Raw genomic sequence first — 10,000 nt, 5'->3', positions numbered from 1 at the left:
AAAAGTGCTTTCGTGTGTGTACGTCTAGTATTTATTTTATCGGACACTTGAGTCAAACCACTAAGTTATGGGGATTGTAAACAAACCAAGACTGGTTGTCAAGCGGTGAGTGGGGAGACAAATAACAACACAAAGAAAGACGCGCGCGCGTATGCTTTCCGGTATTTCGTTCGGTCATAGTTACTTCCCTTTATATCCGCTTGGTCATCTTTGTTTTTTCCTTCAGTGGAGATAGCTTTAAAAAGATACCGATATAGCCATCCCCATTGACATCTCCTCTTGTTGAGAATCTGATTCAATTGAAATTATCTATGTATTGACAGTACAAGCCTATTTTTGACTTTAAAGCACTTTAGCGACGAAGATACAAGATGCTGGGTGCAGCTAGTTCTACGAGTCTTCGTTGTTGGTTTGCTTACTTCTGCCAACATTTTGTCTGTTTCTTCGTTACGGTTGCATTCAAAGAAGTCTCATCCAACGTCGCATTTTTCTCTCCAAAAGTGGCGATGCATCATCACCGGTCCTACAGGAAACGTTTACTTTAAATTTATCTGATTGAATATCTACGTTCAGATACAACCTTTAGCGGACGAAACAAAAATATAAATAAAACTAAACGTAAACAGTATATCCCTTAATTACTGGGATTTGAAATGTGAGAGCTTTACTGTATTTTAAAGCAATGTAACAGAGTCGATGATATATTTTGAAAGCTTCGAATACAGTGCTCCAAATTCTTTAACTTGTTTCAACGACTGAAACCAGTGAAAGAACAAAAGATACCAATAAAAGTATTGTAGCCTAGTGGTTAGGGTGTTGCACTCACGATCGCGAGACCGTGGCTTCAATTCCTAGATCGGATGGTGCGTTGTGTTCTTAAGCAAAATACTTCGTCTCACTTTGCTGTACGATCACTTCAACCCCTGACGAGTGGTACACCATGCACCTGTTCAGACAAAGTTGTGCAGGTCGTTCGGCAAAAGTTGAACACTCATTTGTCGTCTTCGACGGGAGAGTCCATCATACAAATATATATCTTTCCCTTCGGTTTAGTCCTCAAAATGCATTGCTTTTTCCACCGCTCTCTTAACTTTTCCTACCACCAACAATTTGACATGTCTACATCATAGACGTCTATCTCACTTAACCACTCTTTGACCACAGTAACATCAATACTCGACAACTCATCTCACGTTGACGTCGACAGTGTGGAAAATGAATTGCTCGCTATTTTAAACTCTCTACAGAGTTTAAATACCTGTATCCCTCGCATACGTCATACCTGATTGACACACGAACATTCTAAATACCCTTGATTTCTTTCTCACCTCCAAATCTAACAACTGCCGTACTTTTACTGTTTTAGCTGGTCATCAGATTAATGTTTCATATCGCGCCTATCATCCACACATCCACCTATCCACATACTAAGCAACGCCTCTTACTTCACTCAAAACCTATGGAACTTCAAATTAGCTGACTGTTTGCCATTCTGCTATTCCTATGCTAACAATCCTCAGTGGTATATGCGGTTCATTCTTAAGCCATGAGAAACAGTTTTATATGCGACTGAAGTTATCTTCTTAACCCCGTATCTCCATATCCTCCACTCAACCAAAATTCATAACTCAACCCCCACCCCGCACTGCCCGGGTGTTTGTTGTTGTAATGATGGTTCTTTTTTTCTCTCTGCCTTTTCTACGGCTACTACAGTTGATTCTGGTCCTTGGATCAAAATGGGCTCACACTACCTTCGACCACACATCCCTGACTCACTCATCTCTATACTTCTCGAATTGTGTTTACAACCTCAGGTTTCGTACCAGCCTCTGTATCAAGTCTTCTGTCCCTAGAGTGTCGCGCCTTTGAAATTATCCCCACTCCACCTACCTTGCATATTTTACATACAGCTGCCAACTTGCGATGGTTCAAAAAGAGCATTAACCATATCGATCTCATCGGCCTCGGAGGGCCTGCAAATGCTATGGACACAACTCCTTCTTCCAGACCATATGAATAATAACAGAAACAAAACATACCAAGAAAACATACAAAAAAGAAAAATTACCAAATAAGAAAAAATATTGCAGCTCGTCAATAAAAGAAGAATCTTATTCGCTGTTTCAGTTTTAGTAGGTAAATTTTTGAGTTAATACGTAGGTATTAACTTACAGATAAACAAGTATGATCTGAAATTAATTATTGTTGAACTACAAGGAAGAATTCTTTATTTAAGTTGTTGAATAAATAATTGTTAAATTAGGGATAACGTTCTTGAATTAATGGTTATGAAAGAATTATACGATTAAATCAGTACTAACATTATTGATAAGGTGAAGAAATATAGAGAAATTCATAAACGGCGAATGAATCGTACTGAGGCATATGAAGTTAGATTTTTTAAGTTAATGCACGAAAAGAACTTCCTTAAGTTCAGAAAATTATAGAAGTGGTGGGCAGGCATATAAGAAGCGGAAAGATAGAAAGGAATGTATGCTTGTGAAAGGCAGACTGGTTAGTTTGTTTAAAGCATTGTTGTCAAAGATTAGGTGAGTAGATTGGTACATCTTAAATTAATGAGTAAAGCATATTCAAGAAGACAATGTAATGAAATATGGAAGAACGATATTAAGTTGAAGCAGCGTTCGAACCCTACAGGTCATGTTTCAGTCTATAAATTTTTTCACATTAAGTACATATGCTTACACACACACACACACACACACACACACACACACACACACACACACACATATATATATATATATATATATATATATATATATATATATATATATATATATATACATACACACATGTGTGCGTGTAATTTTCCACACTTTTCTTCTCTTATTTAAAATAATATCCAATTTTTTAAGCTTACAGAAATCTTAGTTCAGAATGTAGCTCATGTACAATTTATAGACTTTATTTTATAAAATAAAACAAATTTACGAAGAAAGTGGTCCCCGTATTGTTCCTCACTTTTTAATTCTACACATATACAAATTCTTTTTGATGTTATAAAATCAGGAGATAATTAAATTATCAATTTCAAACAAACTATTCTTCAGTATATGAGATTCGTAATCTCATACTTCTTTCATATATGGTTATCTATAGGATTAAGAGAAGGGTTTCAAAGAAAAATCCTAGCATGTATAAGAAGGAATTAAATTACATGAACAACAGTTTAAAGTGGATGAAATTGCTAAAATTACCTATTCTTTCGTCCTCATTGCAAAAGGTTCTAAAGTTCTTTTCCCTCATCTTTCTTTCCTTGGTGTTTTCTTCAAGATTAAATCCATTTTCTGACTGCTTCATAGGAAATGATACAGTATGTGAGAAATTCTTTTATCTATCTGCCTTCGCTGATAAGAGAACGGCTGCTGTACTTTACACTCGTAGAAATATTAGTTCGGCATGGTCTTCGTAGCCTACTTATATTGAACAGAGTATGTTTTAACCAACTGCCGCAAAAGGGCAAAATAGAATAAGAGAGAGAGAGAGAGAGAGAGAGAGAGAGAGAGAGGGGAGAGAGAGAGAGAGAGGGTGGAGAAAGAAAGAGGGGGCAACAGATTATTCTCGCCTTATTAATTACTCTTTTACTCTTTTACTTGTTTCAGTCATTTGACTGCGGCCATGCTGGAGCACCGCCTTTAGTCGAGCAAATCGACCCCAGGACTTATTCTTTGGAAGCCTAGTACTTATTCTATCGATCTCATTTGCCGAACCGCTAAGTTACGGGGACGTAAACACACCAGCATCGGTTGTCAAGCGATGTTGGGGGGACAAACACAGACACACATACAAACATGCATATACATATATATATATATATATATATATATATATATATATATATATATACATATATATGACGGGCTTCTTTCAGTTTCCGTCTACCAAATCCACTCACAAGGCTTTGGTCGGCCCGAGGCTATAGTAGAAGACATTTGCCCAAGTTGCCACGCAGTGGGACTGAACCCAGAACCATGTGGTTGGTAAGCAAGCTACTTACCACACAGCCACTCCCGCGCCTAATTGTATAATTTCACACATTTTTTTTTAATATTATAAAACCAAAGAAAGATTAAATGTTCAGTTCCAATAATTTAGAAAGACTAAATGTTCAGTTCCAATAACTGTTGAAATATCAAGTTATCACACACTACATTCATTAAAAAGGAGAAGAATGTACGAGAAAACATAGTTCTAAATACATTCCATAAGTTGAGGTCTGCTCTCGGTCTGCTCTATCAGGATAATCTGGGTTTAATAACAGCTAAAACTTATCCTTATGTTTGAGTGATTTTTCTGTCCGAAAGAGAGACAAAAAAACATGCACGAGAAACAGGAAGAGAAAAAGGAAAGAGAGAAGAAGAGAGTTAAAGAAAAATGAGAGAAAAATAATAAAAATGAAATAGAAAAATAATTGCGGCCAGCATTTTTAAGGAGCGGGAGCGATTAATCGATCACATCGACTCCAGCAACTGACAAATACTTTATTCTATTGACCCAGCAAGGATGAAATATAAAGCTGACCTCGAAAGTATTTGAACTCAACAAAAAGGAGCCGGAAGAAATACCCTAAAGTATTTTGTCTGGTGCGCTAACGATTCTGCCATCTTGCGGCCTTATGAGCAAAACAATAATCCTTTGTGGGAGGCGACAAGTCGATTACATTGACACCATTATTCAACTAGTACTTAACGACCCCGAAAGGATGAAAGGCAAAGTTGACCACGGCGGGATTTGAACTCAGAACGTTAAGAAGGACGAAATGCTGTTTAGCATTTTGCCCGGCGTGCTAACGATTCAGCCAGCTCGCTGCCGTTAAGCGTTAAGCAATAATAGAAATAGAAAGAGAGAGAGAAATAGTTTATGACGGAAATAAGATGAGAGAGTCCAAAAACGCTTCTCTTATCGTTTTACCATCATTGCTATTTTCTAAATAGCTTGGCTGTCAATATCAAACTGGTGGTAAATATGTCAGTCAATCGAATGCCTTCGTAATTCATCCATTTCCCATTTGGAGTTGGGCTGGAGTTGGGCTGAACGATTGAAAGTAAGAATTATGTTGTACGAATTATCACCTAATTATGATAATTAATTGACACTGGTTTTAAATCAACTAGAGCGGCAAAACTAAAATAAAAAAATTATAAATTTTGCAGAAATAAAGGTAATTAAGTGCTCCGCTGAATATACCATCACTTAGCGCACAAACATCACAATAACAACAACATCTATAGCAAAAAGAACTACGCAGTAGTTAAAAGTTAAAAAATAAATTCTATGCAACAATAGCGTTAAGAGAAAGAAGCAACATCAACATCATACGCATAACGAAAAAACAACAAATAGCGATAAAAATTATCACCGAAATCAACTGAAAGAATGTGCTCAGCAATTTTTCCTTTCATGTAAATGAAATAACTAAATAATTAAGACAATAGAGAAAAGAGTATTAAACGTTAAAAAATAAGAATATAAAAAAATTAACGCCAAAAAAAATTCCTTCTTTGCATATTCAGTTTTCTTTTTTTTTTTTTTAAATCATCAACACAGCTGATTAGAATGATCGTTTAAACATAGAGCAGAGCAAGAGCCGTCCTCAAAGAAGCGACCGGTGTTTTATGAAGACATGCAACGGACTTAATTTCACATTAGATTCTTTCCTGTAATAAAATCATTAGAGCAATAAATTGGTCGGTGTGTTGTTCTTTGTTCTTACTTTCTTTTCTTTTGAAGCTTGTGATGCTTCAAGGACTGGTTTTGTCTTGGTGTTCCTGGTTCTGTTGCCGGAGATGTTGTAGTTGTTGGTGGTGGTGATGGCGTGGTTGACGGTATCGGTGGTGGTGGCGGTAAATGTGATAGAGATGGTGATAGCGTTAACGGTGGTGTCGCTATCGCTGTTGGTCGCGATAACGGTCGAGATAACGGTTGTATCTTTTGAGAAATGCAGCGAATAATAGCAAGTGATTGATAATAAACGATTAAGAGCAGACGATTAATCTAGTTAATTAAAGGGTACAACGAAACACATTCCGCATGGTAGGTGAATCCAACAGAGAAAGAAATGATAAAGGAAGAAAAAAAGAAAAAGGAAAACAGGAATGGAAAAGAGCGTCAGAGAGAGAGAAATAGTCAGAGATCGTCAGAGACAGAGAGAAATAGTCAGAGAGAGAGAGAGAGAGAGAGAGAGAGAGAGGGAGAGAGAGAGAGAGAGAGAGAAACAGAGAAAAACGTAGAGTCAAAAATTAAAAATAAAATATAATCATATTTACAATGCGAACATAAAATGTTTCGTCCATCATTCATTACCTCAGTAAAGACTTCAGGACAACAGTATTCGTAAAGTAAGAAAAATCTATAGTTAACAGGGTTGTACTGTAAAATCGAGTCAGTATTAGATCTAAGTTTACTAATGATATAGATATAATCATTCATGAATCTCTACTGAAAAATATATAAGTATTGAAACGTCTACAGATGATGGCGGGAAACCTTCAAATTGTTTTATTCCCAGGCAACACCGAGTTTTCTTATACACGCACACACACACACACACACGCACACACTCACTCACACATACATACACACATACATACACACATACACGCAGACGCACACACACGCATATATATACACATATACACACACATATAGATGCATATATATATACACATATATAGGTGCATATATATATGCGTAATATATATATATGCACCTATATATGTGTGTGTGCGTCTGTGCGTGTATGTGTGTGTTTATGTATGTGTGAGTGAGTGTGGGTGTGTGTGTGCGTGTATAAAGATACCCGGTGTTGCCTGGGAATAAAACAATTTTAAGGTTTCCCGCCATCATCTCTAGACGTTTCGATATATATATATATATATATATATATATATATGGGAGAATATACGAAAAAACAACAACAGACGAGGACAGGTGGTGTAAATAACAAAAGGATGTATTAGTATGACGCTCGGGAATACGGAAAGTCTTTGACGTTTCGAGCTACGCTCTTCAACAGAAAGAATACGGAGACAAGGAGAAAAACACGGAGAAAAAAAATGAATAGTGTCCAGTCAACGGTCAATCATAATTATATATATATATATATATATATATATATATATATATATACATTTATTTATTTATTTATATATATACATATATATATATATATATATATATATATATATATATATATATATATATATATATATATATATATGTATATATATATATATATATATGCATACATACATATATATATATATATATATAAACGCACATAGGTTCATATATTATGCACGACACAGCATGAATTTGATGTACTAAATTAACTTAGCTATTAGCAAGACTTTTCGGAGGGGAATGTAATTATAAGAGTTTAAACATACTTTTTCCCATGTTTGCGATATGCCTGAAGAAGGGAGTAGAGATACGTGTGATGGACAATTGAGAAAATTTTTTTATCACTCATCACCGGAGACATACCCGAAGTAACATAGACGATGCTTAAAAGCGACAGGAGGAATTTGCTCCATCATCTGGACACACACGCACGCACACACGTACACATACACACACATACACACACATATAAAAACGCACGGGATTATTTCGCTTCGCGTTTACCAAATCCATTGAGAAAGTTATGGTAGGCCCTAAGTTATAGTAGAAGACACTTGCCCAAGGTGCCACACGCTAGGACTGAACACAGAATAATGTGGTTGGGAAGCAAGCCTCTTACCACAAAGCCAGCCTGCGCCATATATAATGGTTTCTGACTTAGGGACACAACTAGTGATTATGGCGGTCAGTGGTTTGTTGGTAACCATCGTCCCTAGTACTTGGCTGGTACTTCATTTTTGTGATCCCCGAATGGATGAAATGTTGAGTTAACCTCGGCGGTATTTGAACTCGAAACGTAAAGAACCGGGACAAATGCCACGAAGCATTTCTTCCGACACTCTAACAATTCTGTTAGCTCGTCGCCTTTAATAATGGTTTCTAGTTTAAGCATACAAGGCCAGCAATTTTGAGAAGAAAAGTCATTCAACATCATAGACCCCAGTATTTCACTGGTACTTTATTTTATCAACTCGAAATGATGGAAGCAAAATTGACCTCAACAGTATTTGTACTTAGGCTGTAAAATGGTGGCACAAATACTGCAGAGCGTTTTCCCGGGGTTCTAATGTTTCTGTCTGGTTTCTGCTACCGCCACACCGTATACGTAATAATACTTGTAAATCACAGAAAAACAACAACTACTACTACTCCTGCTACTACTACTACTACTACTGCTGCTGCTGATCCCTCTACTACTACTACTACCACTACTACTACTACTACAACACATACACACACATGTATAAGTAGATATATATAGAGAGAGTTTCAGATATTAGTAAGTACATATAATATATATATATATATATATATATATGTACATATTTATATACATATGTATGTGAATATATATATGTATATCTTTGTATATGTATATTTATACATACATATATATGTATGTATGTAAATACATAGATACATACATGTATACATACGTACGTACGTACATACATGCATACATACATACATACATACATACATAAGAGACGGTTCGTTCGCCAGACGACATAAAACTTTACTTTTTCAAGTGCAAATTTGCACTTGAAATATAAAATACAAATCACCATCAACAGAAAACACAGTAACAACGACAATAGTGACATCAGCAAAATAATAATAATAAAGAAAAAAAATCCGCGTCTAAAACTTTCCCATAGTCTGCTTAATAACAAATATAAATACACTGTTTATCTCCGAGCTCATTTCTCGTTCGAACAATGGTAACAAATTGGAGACTTGAGGAAACGTTTCGATGTCTCTCGACAGAGACAAGCTGAAAACAATATTCAGCTTAGTGATTGAAGACAATTCTGGTTTTGGCTTCGAAAGCCTCGATTTGATATAGCTCACAATTCACAATGGTGCCAGACAAGAACTTTCGTTGAAATGCGTCGACCCTTAAAGAAATCGAGGAAAGGAACTGTCCCAAGATTGTTAGAATTTTGTTCAACAACTTTAGAATGACACTTTCATTTCCTACTGATTCACTCCGTTGCATTTCGTTTTGTTTCTTTCTTACTTTCTTTTTTATTTATATATTTAAACAAAAAATTCTATTCAAGATCAGCTATATTTCTATATATTTATGTGTAAATGTTTTTTTTTTGTGCTTATTTTATTCATCATACTGTTTCTTATTCGATTCGAATAAGTCGTGATTGCTATTATTATTATTATTATTATCATTATTATTATCATCATTATTATTATTATTATTATTATTATTATTATTATTATTATTATTATTATTATTAATGCGGGTGAGCTGGCAGAAACGTTAGCGCGCCCTTGTGGCAAAAATCTGAAATAATAATAATTATCATCCTCATCATCATCATCATCATCACCATCATCATCATCATCATCACCATCATTATTATTGTTATTATTAGGAAAGACACCTCTACGGTCAAAGTTCAAATCCTTCCAAAGTTACCCTCGACTTTCATCCTTCTATGCTTATAAAATGACATACCATGTGGAAATGTGCTCAAGCTATAAATCATTTAAGGTGTTAAAGTCATCGCTACAGATTTTCTACAGAAATTATAGCCAGCTGGATATAATTTCTACAAGAAATCTGTGCGGATAACCTTATCACGTGATTTAAGTGCACTGCTAACACAGTAGTACACAGTATTGACTTATAAAAACGTTTAATATATTCTGTAGCATATTTATGGTTGCATAACGAAATAGCATCTGCGTTCAAGTTATTAATTTTTTTTGTCTGGTTGAGATCAGTGGATAGCAGAATTGGTACAGTGCTGAACAGAACAGAATGAAAAGAATTGGCGAGGCTGTTAGGGTGTTGACGATTTATCACAGCTGACTGTATATGTATATGTTTTTG

Source organism: Octopus bimaculoides, chromosome 2 (assembly GCF_046866305.1).
Source record: "Octopus bimaculoides isolate indiv1 chromosome 2, ASM4686630v1, whole genome shotgun sequence".
NCBI classification, from domain to species: domain Eukaryota; kingdom Metazoa; phylum Mollusca; class Cephalopoda; order Octopoda; family Octopodidae; genus Octopus; species Octopus bimaculoides.
Note: the sequence above shows the minus strand (reverse complement) of the source record.